The sequence below is a fragment of the Paroedura picta genome, chromosome 6 (assembly GCF_049243985.1).
Source record: "Paroedura picta isolate Pp20150507F chromosome 6, Ppicta_v3.0, whole genome shotgun sequence".
NCBI classification, from domain to species: domain Eukaryota; kingdom Metazoa; phylum Chordata; class Lepidosauria; order Squamata; family Gekkonidae; genus Paroedura; species Paroedura picta.
In genome coordinates this window covers 79,099,929-79,123,447 of record NC_135374.1, presented here as the reverse complement: position 1 = coordinate 79,123,447, position 23,519 = coordinate 79,099,929, and the positions used below count along the sequence as shown (strand labels likewise).

The following is a 23,519-nucleotide window of genomic DNA, read 5'->3' as shown; positions in this document are numbered from 1 at the left end:
CTTGCTCCCTCCTGCTGCCACTAGGACAAGTTACCAAAATTACAAACCTGACAGAAATGGTACAGTCTTCTCTCCTATCAGGGAACCAGTCAGCGGCATAGAAGAGTTGGCAAAAGTAGGCAAACAGGAGCACCTGGGAGTTTGCCAGCACTGCAGGGCTTGAACCTGTTCTTATTTTTCTCTGTGTTCATTTGTGAATACAGGCTCACAGGGCTACAACTGTACTTTATGAATTGTTTCCATTTTGAAATAAAGTCTCTCAGTGATGGGGATATTGGTTTTGGGGGTACCAGACAGGCCCTCTCTACTCAAGGCAAGATGCTGGAAAAACGACTACTCCCAAGGATGCCCTTGGCATGAGAACAGTGGGACCTATTTGCATCCCCACTGCAACTGCTTTTGCAATTGCAACTGCTTTTCTCATTTGCTATAAATCGACAAGAGTGAAACTTGGCAATGTGTAAGCGTGTTAGACTAACAAACCATCCTGTTTACAGTACATCATATAGCAATGAAAATGAATACTCAAACACATGAATCTTTTCCTTCAGAATCCCTCTGGGCAAGCAAATTCTTTTAGATGCACTGTAACTTTTTTTACTACTTTCATAAAGGGAATTTAGATTGAGACTTAGCATTAACATTACATCAGAAAATTTTGATCACACTCTAGGGTAAAGTAAGCATTTAAGGCAAGTATATTTTCTTCCCTAAACCAGAGTTAGGAATAGAATGAAAATCAAAGAACATTCAGATACTCAGATTTTTGGGGAGAAGTCTGAAGATACTGACACTACCTACTACATACTTTAAACTCTCACATCTGCCCAGTGATACAGGCACTCTCTTAGGATTACTAGCTGACAGGTTGGGCCTGGAAATCTCTCAGAATTACAGCTGGAGATCTCCCAGAGTTCTGTTGACCCTCCGAACAACAGAAACCAGTTTTCCTGGAAAAAAGGTGGGCCCAGTAGCATTATACCCCCCAAATCTCCAGGAATTTCCTAAACTGGAGTTGGCAATCTTAAACCTACTGCAATTCCCACCACCCCCAACTTTCTAAAAGCAATACTCAAATGAAACATCCATCATATCATCCTTCATGGGGTTACTGGGATCAATAGTGCTGCAAGTATATTCGTGAACAAAAGAACATTTAGCGGGTCGATACATTTTATATCACTGAGTGTTATCTGTCAAATTGTATTTGTAGTTTGCTAAGGATCTCTGAAGGGCAATATGATTTTGCCTGAATGCAATGATTCCAGAAGTTATCAAATATTCCAAAATACTATTGTAATGGAAGCTTTCTACCAATGGGCATGCTTATGGTCAGATGGGTATCAGATGGAACTACAGAGTTAAATAACCTAAATCCCAAAAAAGTTTCTGCTTGGTGCAGTTTCGGATATTAGGAAACAATTCCACTGATAGTTTGGCCACTTGGGTTGACAGTATTGCAGAAAATATTTAATGGTATTAGAAAAGATTTCATACTGCTGAGCATTTACATGTAAGACCTAATGGAGACAGTGAACGGCATTCATTTCCTTGCCTAGCGGATGTATATCTGGCTTTCCTTACAGCAATTAAATTTCAAGCCTGACCTCTACAGGCAGGTGACTGAAATAGTTGTTTAAGAATTGTGCACAAAAAGCCTTCGAAGTCTGCAAAAAAAGCTACTTTTCCTGATTTTCCAAATGACTTTGCCCGTATTACGTTCATCAACTCTGCTTTTGTTGCAGTTAAATCTTCCATTAACGCCCATCCAACTCATTTTATTAAAGAATCAATTTTTAGGCTATTTGGTTGGGGTTTCTTTTGGTCTTGCACCATAATCGATCTTCCACAGCTTCAGACGAGAATATTTTGTTTTTAATTTAGTAACATAAATGCACATTTCCCTCCCTCCTGAACTTGTTTTTAAATAGTCTGATTGTTACCACCTTTTTGTAATCATAACCAACTATTCTAACAAACTACTCTTTGTTGAGTGATTGAGTCTCCCCTGTTCCCACAAACCTACAGCACATGTTGCCATAGTTACTCTGCATGTCTATTTACCACAGAAGTGATCAAAGAAAGCAGACAACACATACATACTCATGCACGCACACACTCACAAAACCTTGCCAGACTTCCTACTGTGTAATGTCCAGCCACTAATTAACTGATACACGCTCAGCCTATGGGTTCTATGCATTTTTTCCCTATTATTATCTGTGACATACGAAAGCAACATTCTCAGACATAAAAGTACATTCCCCCCTCCCTTCAGAATCCGAGAAACACACGGATGGGAGACATTCTCACCAATGAGGAAGGTTAAGTTTTTTTTAGTTAAAAACAAACAAACAAAACATTCTTACTTTATAGCAAGTATTAAATTGCCAATAAAAGGGCTTTAGTTGGAAAATAAAAACATATGCAAAGAAGGTGAACCACTACATGGGCTTTTATGTATGTCAGCTCCAAATTTTCCACCCCCTCTTACAAATATCATATAACAGAGATGCTGTGTAACCATAGCAGTGATAAACCAGAACGCATACACAGTACTCCGTTTTCTATGAGCATGATCCTGCCAAACTTATGCAGGATTGTGTTGATTATTCTCAGAACACCACTTTAAATATTGCAGTCTCAAATACATTTGTTTGGAAACTCTCAAACTTTCCAACAGCTGTTTAGAAGCAGAAAGAATGGGTCCTTCAAACCTGTTTCATGATCATATCTTCCACAAGCAGAGCACAAATTGTGGAAGAGATCTTTTCCCCGTTATTTCGTGATAGAAAGTCCTGTAAAGTCATATCTAACTTATGGTGACCCCATAGAGTCTCAAGATTAGCAGAGGTGGTTTGCCAATGCTTGCTTCTGCATATCAACCCTGGGTTTCCTTGGTGGTCTCCCATCCAAATACTAAGCAGGACCAATCCTGCATTGCTTCTGAAATCCAGAGAGAGCAGGCTAGCCAGGCCATTCAGGTCAGGGCTTTCTTTCCTTACCCACATCCAGAACCATTACCTTAAGGACCCTCAGAGTGGAATACACTGCAACATATGGGAAGACTCCACCTACCCACAAACCCCTGTTCCATTCTAAGAATTGGAATCACAACGATGAAGAAAAGTTGGTTCTTATATGCTGCTTTTCTCTACTTGAAGGAGTCTCAGCATGGCTTAACATCGCCTTCCCTTTCTTCTTCCCACAACAGACACCCTGTGAAGTTGGTGAGGCTGAGACAGCCCTGATATTCCTGCTCAGTCAGAACAATTTTATCAGTTCTGTGGCAAGCCCAAGGTCACCCAGCTGGCTGCATGTGGGAAATCGTGGAATCAAACCCGTTTTTTCAGATTAGAAGTCCGTATTCCTAACCACTACACCACACTGGGGTGGCCTTCCACTGTGGTCCCCTGGGTTGCATCACATCCTCCTTCTGGCATTTGGGAGGGCCTTCTGGGGAGCAGACTGGAGAAGTAGAACAGAGATCTCTGCAGCAAACTCTGCTTTGATAGTTTTGGATCCAGCCCAGCATCTAGGGAATTTCAGCAGGTTAAAGCTAAACTGACAATCATATTGTATGTGTTAGTCTAAACCAGGGGTAGTCAAACTACGGCCCTCCAGATGTCCATGGACTACAATTCCCAGGAGCCCCTGCCAGCATTTGCTGGCAGGGGCTCCTGGGAATTGTAGTCCATGGACATCTGGAGAGCCGCAGTTTGACTACCCCTGGTCTAAACCCTTATTTATGGCGAGGGAAAAAAGTATAGATTTAGCAGAAAGCAATTCAAACTTGTAACAAAAAAACAAAGTCACAGATCTGGGATTATGTCAATAAGATCCTACATTGCCCTCTCCATTATACAAAAAAGGAGACGGAACATGGAGAAGTGAGCATTACAAGGGGGAAAAATTACTTGAAGACACTGTATTAGGTAACTACATGCAAATGTTTTCTGTGTACACACAAGCCCTGCAGGACCACATCAAGGCACTCACAAGATGTGCCAGCAACATACAATAATCCTGATAATACATTTAACATTGCTGGTGAGAGTTTGGAGAGCATCCACATATCTCACAGTTGTAATACGAGACATGACTAAATGTGAGAAAAAACTGGACACATCCATGGCTAAGATGTTGATAAGAACCACCAAGCAGGTCAAAAGATCACATCACTTGTCACACATGTTGAGAATGTAACAAATCCACAGAAACCAATCCCCCTTTCCCCTTTTTTTGTAAGCTTGGACATTTAACAGACCTTCTGAGAAGAGGATCGGGGTTCATAATGGAACACCGTATGAGACAAGCTAAATACTGTCTCTTTTATCTTTTAGACACCATTTCTTCTTTCTCTTAAGATCCTCTTTCTCTTATTCTGTTTTAGCTATGCAGTCCAACCATTTTTTTAAGTGTCACACACCTGTTCTTTGTTCAGAAATGTGCAGGACTGTATTCTAAGAGGAAGCATCATAACCTGGTAAGAGGAGCAGGCAAGGGGGAAACGACAGACTTTTCAAACACAGTAAGTAAAGTATGGGTGTTTCGCTGTACTTTTACCTTTTTGTAGTAACCTTCCTAACCAAAGCTCCCCCTAGCGGTGATAATAAATCCTAGGATGCGTCCACAATTGCTGAGAGAACGAGCTGATTGAGTGCAAGTAATAAATTGCTTTCCCACAGAGACGAGGCACGGCCACCACATGCGATGGCCTCTGGAAAGCGAAACCCACCGCCACGATTGGCTTTGCCCCTCACTGTGGGTGAAATTGCTCTGAACACAGTCAAAACGATTCCCACCTCGATCCCTTCCAACTGCAAACACATCTTCTAGGCAAGGTTTTATTTCTACGATACAGGTGCAACCTCCCCCCCCCTCTTGCGCCCGCTTGCTCCCCCTTGTAGCCGCCTCAAGGTGACAGGAAGCTAGGCAAGCGGAATCTTTCACGCCCCGGGAGAAACAAGAACTCTCTGTGAGAACTCGCTGACTTCGCATCCACGGGCAGCTGCCCACAAGCAGCGTCCGGGCGACAAGAGGAGCCCTCCAGGACACGTGTGGGAAAGCGCGCAGGGCGTTTGAGCGCACACTCGCGGGAAAGACTGTAACACGAGGCCATGAAAACTGCGCTAACCCTGAAAACTGCACAAGCAAAAGTTTCGCCTATGCTTACAGCTGCCAAGCTTGCAAAGAAGCGACACTTTCGTTTAAAAAAGCAAAAACACGCGCTCTTTAAAAGCCACAGCCACGAGAGGGGCAGCTTCAAAACCGGACACACGCAAAGAGATGGAAGTATTGAGCGGGCAGCCATCCAACCGGGGAGGGGTGGGGGGCTGGCTGAGCGCCCTGTGACTGACAAGTCTGCAGGACGCCGGCGAGCGGTCCCTGCCGGGGCCACGAACAAAGGTCGACGTCGCGGAGGGGCCCGCGCCCCCCGGCCCTGCGCCGCTGCCAAGGCGCCCCATGCCTCGCCCATGACGTCACCGGGCACCGGCGAGAAGAAAGTGAAAGAAAAAGTGGGAAGGCGCGCCGAGGCCGAGCCGCGGCCCCCAGGCAGCCCCGGCAGCCTTACCTGCCGCATGTTTAGACTCCCATTCTCCATCCGGCAAGAAAGGCGAGAGCGGCAGGGAGAAACGGCACTGCCATCCACCGTTCCCGACGAGCCGGCAAGTTTCTCTCTCCCCGTCGCCGACGACTCTTCCGCCTCTTTCCTCGGCTGCGCGCACCGCTCCGAAGGCAAAGTCAAGTTGCTCGACCTTGGCTCCGCGGCGAGCCTATTAGGAGCCGGAGAAGCAACTGTCCGCCGAGCTCCGATTTCAAATCGCAGCTCCGCGATGGAGTAGTTGGCTGAATTAGGCCATGGAGTAGCCTCGCCAATCAGGGGCCGAGGGAGGGAGCAACCGCACATAAAGGGCTGCCTACGCGAGGATTAGGAAAGCTTGCGAGGATTTAAGAGGCTGCAAAGCAGCTGGAAACAGTGTCTCTGGCTACAAAGGGGAAAGTTGGTTTGTGGGCAAAGAGGCCAGTTTCGTTCCGATCTGAATCCTCTGGGTCCACTCTTCACCTTCCACGGGCTCCTGAGCCTTGCGTGCCCCAAAGTTGCCTTGTGGAATGGAGCTACAGCGAGCCGGTGCCTAAAAACGCCTGGCGGACCCTTGCTTGCTAGTAACACCTTGTCATTACCCAAGAATTCTGTCAAATTGGTACACAGAGCCACAAAATTTTAATAGGGTAGCTAAAGGGAATGCGCAAATTGGACACAGCAGAACTGCAGGCTGCCTTTCAAAAGCTTGAATCTGTAAAGTTGAAGACGAGCAGAGCGATTATAAACGGAAGCCAAGCCTTCCCCTCCAGTCTTTCCCCAAATCACAAGCAATGGATTCAAGCAGTAAACAGTCCAGAGACTGACAATAAAATTGCTGGTGGGCTTTCCCCCCTCTCTTCTGGAATTCTGTTTATCTGCTGTACTTTGTTTAGTCTCTCTGACCCTTGCTTTGAAGCTGGATCTATTATATGGTCTTTGGGTTGTTTACATTGTTCTTAGGGGAAAGCGCACACAAACGTACACAGTCTAAGGTCCTAAAATCCCCATCTCCTTTGCACACATGTCTCAACCGACGTTCCAGCTGTTATGTCATCTGTTCCACTCTAAATGGAAATCGGCCTTTTGATCTCTGGGTACAATCAAGGAAATCTGAAGTCTGAATAGAGGCCCATCATTGTGCATTCCCAACAGCAATGGCTGTGCTTATCTAACTGAGGAATAAATCACTACCTAGAAAATGCCTTGCAAATCAAGAAATCTGTTGCAGCTCAGTTGTGTGTGTGTGTGTGTGGGGGGGGGGGGTATTTGCAGGGATGTGCTACCAACTTGCACTGCAGGAACCCAAGAAATTCTCTTCCTTCTCTCTGCTTCATAATTTGCGCTCATCAAAAGGTATCAGACGTAAAAACAGGAAACACAGACTAGAATAGTCTTGTTATATTCAAGGCTATTCCAGATTGTTTCCCTCTCTAGTTGCCAGGGTATTATAGATGACCAGTATACCAAAAGACTATAGACTCTTGGAGAATGGTCTTTCCTCACCAAACAGTCTGAACTCTTTTTTTGCTTTATATTCCCATTGTCATGATGGTAGTTCATAGTCTGACGAAGAGTGCTTGCACTCGAAAGCTCACACCCTGAATAAATCTTTGTTGGTCTTAAAGGTGCTACTGGACTCTGATTTTGTTTTATTGTGCTGCTTCAGACCAACATGGCTACCCACTTGAATCTATCCCTAGGAGTTGTCTCATGCAGCCAAGAGAAATCCAGTGGTGCTATACTACTAGACTCTGACAATATACGTACCATGTAAATTTTGGCACATGGGGTGGGACATTTAAATAACAAAATAGAAGTGATACAGAGATAACGATGGTTTTAAACCAAGATTTTTTTACCCCACTACTGTACAATCTATGTGTTTCTCTACATTCCAGCTTCCAAGAATAATGATCCTGCTATTATTTATAGGTTGCACAAATGAATCAAGTCAGTAGGTCATGAGGTTGTGCTTGGGATTGTTGACTTTCAACATGTAATGTTCAACATGTGAATCACACTTTGAATCCCGAATGAAATCCAAGGCTGAAGCAAGTGCAGTGGTGCACTAATCCAATCAACATAACTTCATTGAAAAGAACACAAAAGCATGTTTAGAGTATTCTTGTTATTCTTCCAACTACAGGGCAATGTAATTTCTTTTCCCTCTCAGGAAAAACATGAAAATGGTAATTCATGGAACCCCATGAGCTGAAAGAAAATTTTGTTTCCACCAAGCTGCTGCTTTCTTTCCCAACAGCAATCACAGCACTGCTCAACTTTATGCTCAAGATCAATGGACACTTCCTTAATATCATGTTTACCTATGTGCAAATAAAATTATCTCTGAACAAACTAAAGCCGCTTGTGGGATATTTTTGGTACATACTTCAGTCTCTTTCTGATGAGTCTCTTTTCTTTAAAATATTATCTAATACTTGGTTACACAATGCAGCTTGGAAAGCTAGAATCTGTTGCCATGTGACTTAATGGTAAGATTGTTGCCATGATGTGAAAGACAGTGATAGCATTTAGGAGTATCTGACATAAAGCAAGGGTATAAATGCAACTGGCTTTGTAATTAAACTAATCTGTTCACCTTTGGTTACAGCTTCAACACAATCTCCAGTGTTGGCTGTATAATTACTGGGTATAGGACTGACCATGAGTATTATCATCATTGCTTTTCACTCAAAAATATTTATTTAATTATATTTATATACCACCCTCCCTGAAGGCTCAGGGCAGTTCACATAAAACAGAAACTATACAGATAATTTAGTTTAATAATAATACAGTGATAATGGCAAGCAACATAGTAGAACGATATAATATGGAGAACATTAATTTAACACATGCTGATAGCCCAGTGGGTTGGGCAGAACTGTAGTGGGTACCATAGGAAGGAGGCTCAGGGGGAGAGCCCTTGTGAAGTGGTGGTTCAGGTCAAACTCAACCAAATGCCTGGTGGAGGTGCCCCCTTTTGCAGGCACTGCAGAACTGTTCAAGTTCTGTTAGGGCCCTGATCTTCTCTGGGAACTCGTTCTACCAGGTGGGGGCAGGATGAAAAAAGCTCTGGCCCTAGTTGAGGTCAAGTGTGCTTTCCAGGAATCATCAGAAAGTTGGAAGTGCTGGAGCATAAGGCTCTTTGGGGGGTGTAAGCAAGAGAGATGAGCCCTCGGGTACACTGGGCCCAGACTGCATAAGACCTTAAAGGTAATAACCAGAACCTTAAGTCTGATCTGGAATTCAACTGGAAGCCAGCGCAGCTGCTGGAGGATAGGCTGGATATGGGACCCCCAAGGTGTTGATGTGAGGACCCTGACTGCTGCCTTCTGGACCAGTTGCAGTGACCGGATCAAAGTCAAGGGCAGGCCTGTGTTGATCGAGTTGCAGAAGTCCAGTCTAGAAATTACTGTCACGTGGATCACTGTGGCTAGGTGTTCCGGGACCAAGTGGGGTGCTACTGTGGCACCCACCACAGATGGCAACATTGCAGTATCAGTAACAGACTGTTAGGAAAAGATAAGTGTTTGTATTCGGTTTGAATGGGAGAGAATTACAATATTCAACAAGAATCACTTTTTCCTACCTGAATTGGCAAATATAATAAATAGCTGTGTTTTTTCTGTATCAAAATTCCTTAGCTCTTTTATTAGGATGAACTCAAAATATCACAAAAAGAGTAAGCAAGCTTTTGAATTCCCTGTAACTGTTCATCTGGTTGGAAATAGCCAAAAGGTACTAAGATACTCCTCAATACTCCTCAAAACATATTTTCCTCCCAAATTATCCATTTTGAAAACTCAGTATCTGAGCATGGTGAAAAGTTATGGAAATTCCTTATGTTACTTTGGCTCTTCCTAAGTGTACCACCAATCTTTTTGATGACTGTTCGAAAAATAATGTTGGCTGATGTGACTGTCAGATTTGGCTTAATACAAGGCTTCTGTAATTGGTTTAATGCCTTATTTTCTTCCTGGTACCCAGGACATTTAATGAACCTTCCTCTTGACTTTTTGTTGGCATTTGCCAGTCAGCAAGCTTTCATGTTAAGATTTAGATCCCACAACTCTTGAAACCTTGTTTCTTTTTTCATAGTTCAAAATATGAAATATTAATCTGGCCTCATATGGTTACTTTCACAGAAAAGGCTTAAAAGTACAGAAAAATGAGTGGGGGACATAAGCTGATTTTACTATAAATAAGTGATTAATATGAGAAATATGGAATGCAAAAATGATACTCCAAACTTCAAGCGCCATGTGTTCAAGAAGATAAGGCAGAATAGAAATGTTTTAAATAAATACAATTTGATATGTATTCAGAGTCCCTTCATGCACAAGCTTTTGTGAAGAAAGTGTCTCTGCTGTCACCAAGAAATATATAACCCAGCAGCTCTGCTGTCACCAAGAAATATATTAGCCAAACCCAACAGTTCTGAGGGGAGCACTGAAATGAATGAGGATGGGGCAATTTTAAAATGCAATGGAGTCTTTTCCTCCCCTCAGAAATGTTGGGTTTGGGTTAGGAAACTAAATTCACTGGAGTTAGTGACAAGTTTTACTATAAATTGATTTCTCCAAGAATGACAATTCTGTCATATTGCTAGGGAACAGGGTTGAATCAAAACTTATTTCCAGTTCCCCAGGTAACTGTTATAGCTAACAATAAATTATACTGCATTTCTCCTAGGCTGTACCAGATGATATGAGAGTCCAGGAGAAGACAATTTCTCACTGACTTGTATTTGCTGTATCTCTCTTAACAGCTGTGAAAGTAGTAATACTAACAGATTCCCCTTGACAGTTTTGTTTGTCTAATGACATTTTAGAAAATAAAAATACCTATTTAAATTACTGCTGGTTTTCGCTAGTTATTAATAAAAAGTCCATAAACCAATTTGACATTCTCTTACTCTCTGATTTTGAAAATGGCTCCTCAAAAAAGCCTTGGAAGTCCAGAATATATACTAATTTTACCATTTCTCAAGTGGGAATAATAAAAACAATATGTAAGTTGATTCTGAAGGAGGAGGAGGAGGAGCTGAGGTTTTATACCACAATGTTTCCTACCGAAAGAAGTAGCTTACATTTGCCTACCCTTCCTCTGCCCACCCTTTGAGGTAGGTGACACTGAGAGAGTTCTAAGAACTGTGACTCGCCCAAGGTCCCCCAGCTGGCTTTCATGTGGAGGAGGAGTGGTGAATCAAACCCAGTTCTCCAGATCAGAGTCCAATGCTCTTAACCACTATACCTAGCTGGCTCTTAATGTTAGAAGGACAATTAATATTTGAACTGGAAACTTTACAAAGGAATAAGTACACTGAGATTTAAGTGGATGCATTTAATAAATTCAGCCAATGCATTTGCAGATCAAATTAACCATCAAGTTTTAATCTAGGAAAAACATATTTGAATTAATATATATTTTTAATATCATAAGAATAACATAACTGTGTTTTTTTTTAAAGTTACAGTTCAGTATAGGTCCAAGTAAAATTTCCATCTTCTAATGTCTACTAATCACTTCCTAATCTCCAATCAGTTTTTTCCACACTATAATATAAAAGAGACAAATAATTTCTAGTCTGGAACTTTGCCCATACAAACTGAATAATTAACTAACTAAAGTGACATGAAAGATGGCTTATATCCCTAAAACAATTAGTGCAATTGCACAGAAAAAGGTCTTTTTCTCCATTTTCTGTGCAACTGCACTAATTATAAAATGCAAAATAATTAATAAGTATCTTTGAGCTTGAGGCCTAGGCTAAATGGCTCTTCTGGCCTCCTCACTAAATGGTCCTAGTGTTTGAAAAAATTGCAAAAGTTTTGCCGATGCTTTTGATATAATTATTGAAGGAATACAGCAGCCTTGATCAACTTAAATAAACAATGACTTTAATTTAAACTGGAGTGTGCGCAGATAATTACTGAATTATTACACAACTCTATATTTAGTTTAATGTTTGAATGCATGGTGACAGTTATATGGCATTTTTTCTCCCATTTTGTAAAAGAGACATTTTGAGTAGGAAGAGAATTCCCATGTGATGAGATTAGCACAGTGTAAGGAAGTGGGTTAACCAGCTCTCTAAATCTACTTTAATTATGGATCTGAGGCAGGAACATTCATTTTCAGGACCAGTACTTAACACACCTGTCAATCATAATAATGTCAGTAGCGCATTATCCATATTTCATGATACACGGGAACTGCTTTTCATATATCCCAGGTGAAATATTCTGGTACTGGAGCAAGTTGTAATTGAATTTATACTGCCAGTCTATATATTAATAGCCAAGTTGACTAAATCTTAGGATATTTAAATCATGTGACTAGAGCAGTGACAGGCAAGACAGATATTCCTACAAACCTGAAAAGGCTCGGGTTTGCGATAAATGTGAAAACTAAATACACACAAACATCCACTGGGAGTTTTAAAAATTCTGAAAATGATATAAGGGGTGTCTGTAGCTTGAAGTCACAGATTCCCTTAGCAGCTGTTGCTGGGCAGCCAAAGCATTCCAAGCTTGGTTCTGTTGGTTAAAGGCAGGGAGAGGGTCAGGACACTTTCCAGGTCTATTTTGGCTTTTGAGAGCAGATTCCTTTGGGCTAGACCTAGCTAGGGTTCCCAGTTCCAGGTTGGAAAATTCCTAAATATTTTGTGGTAGATTCTGAGGAGGGCAGGGTTCGGGGAGTGGAGAGGCCTTAGCTGAATATAGCACCATAGAATCCACCCTTCAATGCAGTAATTTTTGCCAAGGGGATAGATCTCTATCAACTGGACTTCAGCTGTAATTCTGGGAGAGATCCAAATTCTACCTGGAAGTTGACAAGCTTAGGTCTTGGAGAAACCACTGAGTGTCTTGATCTCACCCAGCCTGTATTACTCAACTAGGCCTGGGTGCTTGCTGCTGTGCAACAATGCCCCTATGAAAGCGAGTGTGATATAGTGCTAAGAGATTCAGAGTAAGGTAGGGGAGACCCAGGTTCAAATTCCTACCTTGCTGTGGAAGCTCACTAGGACCGTTCATGCACTGGAGGTTTCATGCCAGGCTGCAGGCTGGAATTTTAGTCGGGGCAGGTTGCCCCACCTTTTCCTGCACTCACATGGACTCATTATGCACGGGGGGGATAGCACACATTCGGGGTGGAATGGCGGCGACTAAAATCACCGATAACACACGGAGCCGGCTGCAACTGGCCACAGATTTGATGCATGCCGCCGAAAAAGCCGCGTTAGCGAAAGGTGGAAGAAAGCGCAGCTTCCGGGTGATCAGGGCACAACCAGAAGCGGCGCCGGGGTCGCCGCGTGCATAATCGCTTACTCTGGGTTTTGCCGCCGTTGCGTCCCATCCCATGAATAAGCGGTTTGCTTCGCTTCTTCCCCCTCCGCGTTTTTTCATGTGGCCCAAAATCGCCATTTCGGTGACCATGCATAATGGGCCATGGGGGAGCATTTGGCCCGGTGCACCTCATCCACCCCTGATTTGTGTTCCTGCATGGGAGCTTGGGCAGTGAAGTTCCCAGTGCGTAAACAGTCAAAGTGATTTCTGGCCAGTCACATATTTTCAACCTGATTACCCCATAGGATTGTTGTGTAAATAAAGAGAGGGGAATACGGTAAGCTTCTGCATTGTGGAGAAAGATGGGGTATAAATGAAGTAGCTAAATAATGAATATGTCTGAATGAGCTGTATGGGAGGGCAGTATATAAATTAAATTAATTAATTCAGTGATGATGAAAATAGGATGCAGACAAAAGGTGAATGGCTGTAAGGAGAAAATGAGGCAGTGCAAATAGAAGCCAATGTAGGAGTAACCAATTAGGAGAGAGAGAGGCAATAGTGTGGGGAGAGGGATACAGGGGAAAGTGAGGTACTACCCACAACTCCTTGAGGGTTCCCTGCCATGCAAGTTGGCCTGGCCTAGGTGCTTGTACCACAAAATTGGGCCACAGTTTTCCTAGGTAAAATTTGTCAGGGTGAGGAAGCTTAAGACAGAGGGGCAGATAAAGCTAGGGTGGCTGTTTGAAATGGGAAAAGAGAAGGTTGCTGACTCTGGATTAAGACATTCCTAGAGGGGTGGACTCTGGAAAGAGTGGGGGGAACTCAGGGCCATTCCACACAACCGCCAATGTAGATAAATGTAAGCGCTATCATAAAGTGCTACAATTAATAGCGGCAGGTCTTGATAACACACACAGCCATTTCTAGCAGAAAAAAATGTTCTCCCACTAGCACTGTTTTAGCTACCCACAAATTTCCAGTCTTGCCTGAATCGCTACAAACGAGACATAATTTTTGGCATTTCTGCCAGCCTCTGGCCATCAATCAAACTAAAGAGCCAATGAAATAGATATCCTAGTGCCACCAAAAACCCCTTTTCCCTTTAATTTTTTTAAAAAACCCAAAAGTGGCAACGAATATGTGTTTACTCACTGCTCCATAGAGAGCTGTCTTTCGGTTTCTCTTCCCAAAACATTCCTTTATTGGACAAAACATGCTGCGCTCGTGTGTATTCGTTGACACGTGTTTCTTTCTTTTTTTTTTTAACTGTGGGTGATGGCGCTTGGAAAGTTTTAATTAGGATGTGTTGCAGGTTGTTCTCAGGAGTCAGTTTTTTAAAGGGGAATCCACGTTTTACGATTCCCCAAAAAGCGCTACATCGAACCGCTTTTTGCGGGAGTGTTGCAGGAGTGTTGCGGATTGTGTACGACGTTGTGCATAATGTTACAAAAATAGCGTTTCACAACAGTTATACTTCAGCAACATTAGCGCTGTGTGGAATGGCCCTCAGAGGTGTATAGCTATAAATTCCATCCTCCAAAGTAGCCATTTCCTCCAGGGGAACTAGAGTTGCAACTTCCAGGCAGTGGTGAAAGATCACCTGAAAGTGCTCTCCAGATGACAGAGATCAGTTCCTCTGGAGAAAATGGCTACTTTGAAGGGTGGACCCTGCTGAGGTCACTTCTCATCAAAAACTGTGCTTTCTCAAGGCTCCATGCCCAAACCTCCAGGAATTTTCCAACCTGTAGCCAACAGCCCTAAGCTGGAAGAACCAGTCTCTGTAGTTGGGAGATCTGTTGTGATCTCCACCTGGAGGTTTGCAATCCTATAAGTTGAGAAGGAACAGGAAAAGACAAGAGGTTTGGGAGACTTTCAGGAAAAGAGGAAAGAGTGAAAGAGGGGGAAATGAGATGCCTTCCACAAAGTTCTTCTTAATTATACATTGTTTGGGAATGGAATATTGTTGGATTTGCCACATTAGTTGTATTTGGAGACATAGTCACTTCATAGTACTGTCTATTTCTTAAGTCCCCGTACAAGAAGATACAACTGTGATGGACTGTTAAAGCCTAACAGAGTCTGAGAATCTTTGAGTAACTTCTGTTGAGTCAGTTGGGTGAGTGGATCAAGGAGGATTTAATTCAAGCCAAAAACAGGAAATAACTTCTAGTGAAGCCACTAGGTGAGACAGCCAAATATCATTAGAACAACAAATCTACACTAGGACTTAGTGACATTCCACTGTATCAGTCATAGAAAAGACCACAGCTAGTCACTCTTACATCTTTAGCAAAGCAAGACGACTGTTCCCAGTTCTTTGGTATTAGACTACATTTCTCTTACATCAGCAAATGAGCACTGGTCAAAATGGATCCTTTAAATGAAAAATTTACACCAATGAAAGGCAGAAAATAAATTCAAATAAGGAGATCTGAGGAAAATTACATAAAAATGTATCATACCCCTTTCCCCTTGATAAGGCAAAGTGAAACCACTTTCTGTTGCATAAAGCCACTTTTCAAAAGGGTATTGTACTCATACAAACCTAACCCTTTTGTCTGGAAATACATTAAGTGGTACATAGCAGAGATGCTAAAATTCCAGTATATCAATATCTTTTTATTAGTTCCTTTACATAACATTACTCAAGGTTCTTGCACCAGAGCACGCTAGAGCACACGTTTTATTTAGTCATAACACAAATACGCCAGGTACAAAAATATTTTTGGCATTTTTATTAAGATACTTTAACACATGGAAGTGTTAGTTGTATTTCCTTTCATTGCCTGTGTTTTCTAGACAGATATTCAATTCATCCGATTGCAGACGCTGGTTAAAATTCATGTGCATTGAATTAGCCACAGGATGTTTCTGATATTATATTCCCACAGTGTACTGAAAAATGAGTGTATTAAATTTAAGAAAACTAATTAAAAAAACCACACAACACTATAGAGCTCAAACCATCTGTCTAATCTCATGGTTTCCAATGTGTGAGAAATGCCACTTGGCCTAAGATATCTTAGTTCTTTTCTAAGTGATAAAAGTCTGAGAATTAAAGCAGGAAAAAAAATTAAAGAGCAGGGGGTAGGAAAAAACAAAGGAATGAGAACAAGACATATGTAATAAATCAGAAAAAAAAGAGAATCAGTGTGGAGTAATAGTCTGAGTGTTGAACTAGGTTCCGAATCCCCCTTCTACTATGTCCCCATGTTAGGTAACATTGGGTCAATCACACACTCTCAGCCCATCTACTTCTCAGGGTTGTTGTGAAATGAAAGAGAGCAGAATGGTGTACTCTACTTGGGTCCCCACTGTAGAAGAGAGCAGGATATAATAAATGGAATACAAGGAAGGAAGGAAGGAAGGAAGGAAGGAAGGAAGGAAGGAAGGAAGGAAGGAAGGAAGGAAGGAAGGAAGGAAGGAAGGAAGGAAGGAAGGAAGGAAGGAAGTTATCAAACTCGTCAAGAGATCTCTCTCTTCCTTCCACATCCTCCACTCCTTTCTTTTATGTATAGCTCTATCAAATGTCAAGTAAAGAGATTTTCAAAGCTAATATTCAGAATGCATCCACACACTGACAAGTGGCTACACTCTTTGTCTCATTGAACTTACCTGCAACTTTTTAAGTAATCACGTTCAAATGGGGAACTATTGTATGATTGTATAATTTTCTCTGCAATGTTCTGAACTGGCTAGTTCAGCTTTGAAAACATGAGGCATCCTGCCCCTCCATGTCCTTGATCTAACTCCAAACTGTGAGACTTCATTAAAGAGGTGAAGCCCTATTGCTGGCACTTTTCTCCATTCCTGTTTCAACCCTAGCCCTTTGCCCACAGATGCACCAGACAGACAAATGGACAGTCATCCTCTGTTATAGCAGTTAGATCCCTGGAGATTCTACTGTGTGATTTCTTTTACCCCTTTCATTGTTCTCTGCCAGGCCCTGAATCCTAGACCATATCATATAAAACCAGCTCCTTGTGGAATATAGTATTCCAGGTAGGATCAAGAATGGAAAGAATCCAAATTATTCAACATCAGTGACATCCTTGAAGTAATCAGCATCAAAAGTAAGCATATGCAAATCACTATATTTTTTATATCCTGAAGACACCTCCTTGTATACTCAAGAGTAATTTCATTTCATTTCCTGTTGTATTAATATACTCCACATCTCTAACTCCACCATTTTACAGTCATTATTCATTTTTAAGCTCCTTCCTAATCATACCACTTAAGCGTCAGAAGAAAGGGAATGATAGCAAAACTTGATTTTGCCATTTTTGAGTCAAACACACATTTCATTGATTGACCTATGTATGCTTTGTGAGGCCCCTTTAAAAATACAGCAGAATGAACCTTAATTGTGCTTGCATTGCATTTCTGTAAACGTACAGGCAGTGTACTTCAGTAACTTATAGACCCTTCTCAGCCAAAGTACAGACCCTTCTAAGCTAGCTGCATTTGTATAATACAAGGAAATTCCTGCACAAGGCCTTAAGTAATATATACCGATGAAACATTAAGCACGTTACAACAGAAATGTGCCAATATGTTCAGAGCCTAAGGTAATCTTTCCTCCAGATCATTAACTGGTATACCATAGATTTAAAAAGAGGAGAGAGGATCAGTGTAGGTATGCCAGCCTTCGGTGGGATCTGGGGTTCCACTGGAATTACAGCTCATCACCATACTACAGAGATCAGCTTCCTTGGAGGAAATGGATGCTTTAGAGGTGGACTGTATGGCATTGTACCCGTGTCCTCACCAGGCTTCATCCCCAACATGGATCTGGCAGCTCTACTCCGTTATCCCGTGCTAGTCACCAAGGGGGACCTGGCAATCCTAGATCTGTGGAACTACATGAAAATTAACTTTAAAAGTTAATACTATTACACCTCAGATCTGTAACACATAAAACAAAGGGTCAATAATCTATAGCCATTATGTAGTCAGGCCTCACTGATTCATTGGAAATTTCCACATTCTCATTTTCCTCATTTGTGAGATCCTGTTTTTTTCTTGGGGGGAGGCCTTTGTTCTGCGTGGGTTTTGTACCCCCTAATGGCTGATTCAGTATTACAGTGGTTTACTTCTGGCATATCTCTGTAGATTTAAACTGCAGGACAGAAACCATTGTAATAACAAATCAACTACTAGATGGACTAAAACATATTAGGAATCGGGACGTGGGGGACAAACCAAAGAAACAGAGATTTACAAGTTAGGAACATGAGAATAAGGGAAAGCCCACTGGCATTTCTACACACCTGTGCAATGGTTCATTTGTTTAGTTGTTTAGGATGTCACTGGGATACTTCACCATCGCAATTATTAAAGTTGGATAGTGATAAAGGAGGTCAATGTAACGCTACCTTAGATGCATGAGTGCTTATGGCATAGCTCAGAACTGAGCAACCAGAGAAAAATCTCTTGAGATCCATGCCAGATTATGGGTCACCCAGGTCTGGCACCCAGCCTAGACTTTGGCCATCTACTGCTGTCTGCAGCAGGGCTGTACCCCAAGATGGAAGGCCCAGACCCAGTACTAAAGCTGACAGACCCTTAATTGCAGATTTTATTTATTTATTTATTTAGATTTTTATACCGCCCATTTCTTTGTAGCTCTGGGCGGTTTACATTGAACATTATATAATACAAATTACATGGAATGATGTATAGTACCAACAGTATGTAACATAAACTGATGAGAGAAGTGCCAAGGTGGCAGCTAATAACATCCAGCAGGGGGTGTGGGCAGAGGTTGGACTGGGCCCTTACCAGCAAGGCCAATGAAGATGTCAGCTACTGCCATCATAAATTTACTTCAGCTAGCCAAAGCAACAGCACTTACCAGGTGAGCCATGCAATGAATGAGACTGTAACCACCTCTCCTTCCCAAGGCTACCAGAGATAGATCCTGAACAATGGGAGCCCTGTGCTCTTGCTAACAGATCCTGTGACAGCCAAAGTCTAGGCCAGGGACTTCCAACTAGGGTCCATGGACCCCCAGGGGCCCACAAGAGATCCGGAGGAGGTCCGTGGCTTTTCCTCTCCTGCCTTAAAGGGATCAGCCACAAGCTAGAGAATCAGCTGCTACCATTTCTCCTCCTCCCTCCCTTTTCCCAAGTGTGAGTTCTTGTTTTATGGAGCTGCAGCTACCTCAAACACCATTGTGTGTTATTCTTGATTCATTTATTCCTTCACTATTTCATTCAGTTGCATATATATTGGCGGATTAGTTCGGAGCACAGACTTCTAATCTGGTGAGTCAGGTTTGATTCTCAGATCCTCCTCCACATGCAGCCAGCTAGATGACCTTGGGCCAGTCACAGCCCTGATAGTGCTGTTCTGACCAAGCAGGAATATCAGAGCTCTCTCAGCCTCACCCACTTCACAGGGCGTCTGTTGTGGGGAGAGGAAATGGAAGGTGATTGTAAGGTGCTTTAAGACTCCTTTGAGCAGTGAAAAGCAGCATATAAAAACCAACTCCTCTTCTATATTCTATTATTCTTCCAAGTATTTGAGGTTGACATGTGTAGATGCGTTTATCTTATTTTTCCCCTAATATCCCCATGAAGTAGTGTACCTAGCCTATTTGTCACCTAGAGTGGATAATTTTTTTACACCTCATCCTCTTTTTTGCCATCAAGTCACAACTGATTTATGGTGACCCCACTGGACTTTCATGGCAAGAGATGTTCAGAGCAGGTTTGCCATTGCCTGCCTCCACACCTGCCCTGCTTAACTTCTGAGATGGGGGGATGGAAAAACAGAAAAATTAGGTGAGAGAAGACAGAAATGTGTGAAAAGGGGGAGGGAAACTAAGAGATATATTGCTCCAACACCCTAACTACTGCTTTGCAAGATCTGGCCAGAGTGCAAGGACAGGGAGAAAGGCTAGACCAGAGGTGCTGAACTCATTTGTTATGAGGGCCAGATCTGACATAAATGTACTTTATTGGGCTAGCACATGGGCCATAAAATGTAATGCCAGGTACTGGGGTTATAAACTTTATAGAGGTGATTAGATGCTGAATGGCAATGGCAGGTGAATGACAATGGCCGGATTGATTGGATTAGGTGTGATAAGTAGAGAGGTAGCAGGCATAGAGGTATCAACACTGGTGATAAGACCTTAGCCTCAGTTATGTCCAGGAGGATTCAGTCCGGTAGAGTGCAAAGAATAAATGGACATAAATCTGACACTAGAAACCACAACATTTTAAAAACAGTGAGGGAACATTTTAACCTTCCAGGGCATTCAGTTGCTGGCCTAAGAGTAGCCTAAGAGTTCCTCTTAGAAAAGCATTTCAAAGTGAGATTAGAAAAAAAAGACTGCTGAACTGCAATTGATCATGAAGCTGAAGGCAATGCATCCTCCTGGACTGAACTGAGACCTAGGTTTCTGTCTCATTACCAATGACTATTATCGTAACTGAGCATTTGAAATCGCTCCACTCTCCAAGATATAAGGACAGATGGACTCACATTCTAGCTTTATCTGAAGAAGTGAGCAGTGACTTGCAAAAGATCATTCCTGACACAAATTTTGTTGGTCATTATGGTGCAACTAGAATCTTGCTATTTTCTACTAATAAAGATTGCAAGCTGTGCTATTAGGTTCTTACACACACACACACACATACACACACACACACACACACACACACACAATCTGTTAGAAATGGAGAAGGAGATCTCTCAAAGTCAAATAATGTGTTGATTTCAGACTGGGTTAATCCATTCAGTGCTAGATGATAATAAACAGTTAAAAAAGCAAATGGAGGGGGGAGTGTGAAGAAAGGTGAGTTTAGGAGGGGAGAAAGGGAGACATGTTGACCTGGAACATATGGAACCCAGTTTTAAATACTTAGCCATCTACTTCTAGTCATTAAAAAATGGAATCCATTCCAAGTACAGTAATCTCTAATCAAGATCTTTTTGAAGGAAAAGAAAATCCCACATAGGCAAGAAGAAATGTAATCTAAAAAAAAAAACCCTTTTCAGAATAAACCAAAATAATTTCCTTTGAATTCTTCTTTTCCCTTATCCCAACATATTTCTTTTCTGCACCCCCTTCCTTTCTGTGTGTGTGTGTGTGTTCAGGTCTCAAAGTAGAGCAGAGCAATCACAATGTAAATTGGGCTTGTCAGAAGAATCCCCACTCCCTCCACTTTTCTGAGGATGTATGACTGCCCACAACACTTAAATTAAAGCTTTGTTGGTCTTAAAGGTGCCACTGGACTCAAACTTTATTCTCTCTCTGGCAATTACTGTAGCAGCTTTCAGCGCAGTCTATTAAGGAAATTTGCTTGGCACAAAAGGAAGCTAAATTGATCCTAGAGCTTATTGCTATGCTCAGACTTTCCTGTGCCCCTAGTGACTGCAACCAGAACAGCATATCTGTAACATATAAAACACAATCCAGGTTCTAGGAGGAGTTCTATGACTAACTCAACACCTACCTGATTGGCTGGCCATCCAACGAATGGCCAATCAGGTTGGCTGCCCAGCCCCAGGAAGAAGTGCCAGCCTGCTCTACCTTGCTGCCTCCACAAGGTAAGACAGCCAGTAAGCAGGAGCTGGGAGGGAAGGAGGGCCTGGGACACCAGTTGGGCCCAGCCTTGGTGCCGCCTGTCGGGGGGGAGGAAGGCCCTGCCAACATCACACCCTGAAGCCTCCCTGCTGCCAGGCCATCTGCATCTAGGTGGCCTGAGCCCACCTCCAAGCCACGCACTCAGAGTGTCTGCATGGTTCCACATGGTTCCGCTGCCAGAGGCCTGCCTCCTGCCTTCTCATCCACCTTCCCATGGGCTGAGGGGGAGTGTGTTGCCATGCCAGTGGGATCGCAACCACTTCCCAGCCCTGCACAGACATAGCAGCTGCCTCCCAGCCAACTCCCGTATTCCTGGATGCAAAAGGCTTTCCCCCAAGGATTTGAAAGGGAAGATATTCAGCTGGAGGCAGCAGGACACCACTGGTATCGAGAGCTCCCCTCAGAGGCCTCCCATATACACCTTGGTATGCCATTGCTATGAAGTAGGGTAGATTGTAGGGTTCAAGATCTCCCAGTGTGTGGGGAATTTAAATCTATGTCTTGCCTTTCAACATTGAAGGGCACTACCATATTCTGCCTTCTAGGCAATATGGAAAGTTGCCTATACATTTAGAAATCAATAATAAGTATCCTCATCTCACCAGTTTAATCTTAAGGAACTCTCTCCATCCAATATAACCTTTTAAAAAAAAGACAGTCTTTACATTACAAGCAAAAGAGGATAGTGTAAAAACATTTTTGTGTGAGAATTATGTAATACAGTGTCCTTTGTTCAGCTCAGCCATGACCTTGATAGGTAGCAAGGGTACCTATACATATACTCTTTATAGTAAATGCTTGTTCTTGTTTTGCCCTTTAACCTGTCCATACTTCACACAAGAGTAAAGGTACTAGCCTCCTTCATAAGGTCTTTGTGAGGACTGTTGAGGTTACATTACCTAGAAGTGTTTTAAACAGCCTAAAATGTTATATGTATCATTTTATGGATACATGTATTTTCTGTTGTACTCCCTCAGATAGTCAGCACATATGCTTTTTAAGGACTATGACATTTGGATGCACATATTTCATGAAGATCTTGCTGTGCATATTCATATCCCTTGATGGAGAGGTTGCTATGGTTACTATATGGTTACTATAGTCTAATAAACGGAATACTAAGTAACCATGCAAAACTTGCATGTATATCTTTTTCTATAATGTAACAACTGGGGGGGGGAGGATCACTATTTTTAAAATTTTGACATTTATTCATTTTTATAATTTTTTAAATAATGCACCCCTTTAGAAAGATGGATGAATTCTGTACCTTCTGCTAAATATGGAAATATCAATGCATTCTCCAAACTAATTTTCATGTAGTTGATAATTGAATCTAAGTATGTTTGACTGCTCTGAAATGTTTTTCTGTTTTCCAGATGAGTTAATGAATCATAGGAACTATGTTTCTGGGCATGAAGCTGTTGCCATCCAAGTGTTCCTCATTAATATGGCAATGGACCATCTAGCTTTCAGTGACTTGGATCCCTTTTCTTCGATTCACAGGAGACACTCCAATTGCCCTACATTACTCATCCAGCATTTGATTCAACTGGCTTCCATTTTAAGTCACTGGACCTAAAGGTGATATTTGCAAAATCTATTGTCAGGCATGCAAACTGGAAGGAGAAATAATGCGTGACATAAAATCACGATAGGTTAATAAATGATTATTCTTGTGTTCACTTATCCTTGCCATCTTCTGAAACACAAATGTACAAGCCAAAGTTATGTGCATTTAAAAACTACTCTTTTCAATGTGGGAAAGTATTAAGTGACTGTTCAGTTTTTTCACTGGAATGAATTAATTTTAAAAATATTTATTGACTTTAGCTGAATACCACAATAGGGTAGAAAAGAGTGATTTTTAAAATGCATAATTAACCAGGTTTTTTCAAAATAAGAACCGTGCGGATACTATAACCTTTTGCTGAATTGTCATTAATTCCTAGAGATTTCTGGAACTATACAGCATTTGTTTAATAATACATTTAGTCTGAAGGTAAATATTAAATGTCCTTAATTTCCCGTTCCC

At 42.1% G+C, this 23,519-nt stretch overlaps 1 protein-coding gene across 3 annotated transcripts in view; it reads right to left on the bottom strand.

Annotated features, from left to right (window-relative positions):
* The window catches only part of MID1 (midline 1), a 259,422-nt gene that overhangs the window by 140,457 nt on the left and 95,446 nt on the right, over positions 1–23,519 (bottom strand). Inside the window, exon 1 of one of the 3 annotated variants that reach the window (XM_077343253.1) lies at positions 5,576–5,854. The exons of the other annotated variants lie outside the window; for them this stretch is intronic. The gene's annotated coding sequence lies outside the window, so the exon portion shown is untranslated. Of the gene's footprint in view, positions 1–5,575; positions 5,855–23,519 lie in introns of those variants that run through there. 3 annotated transcript variants of the gene reach the window in all.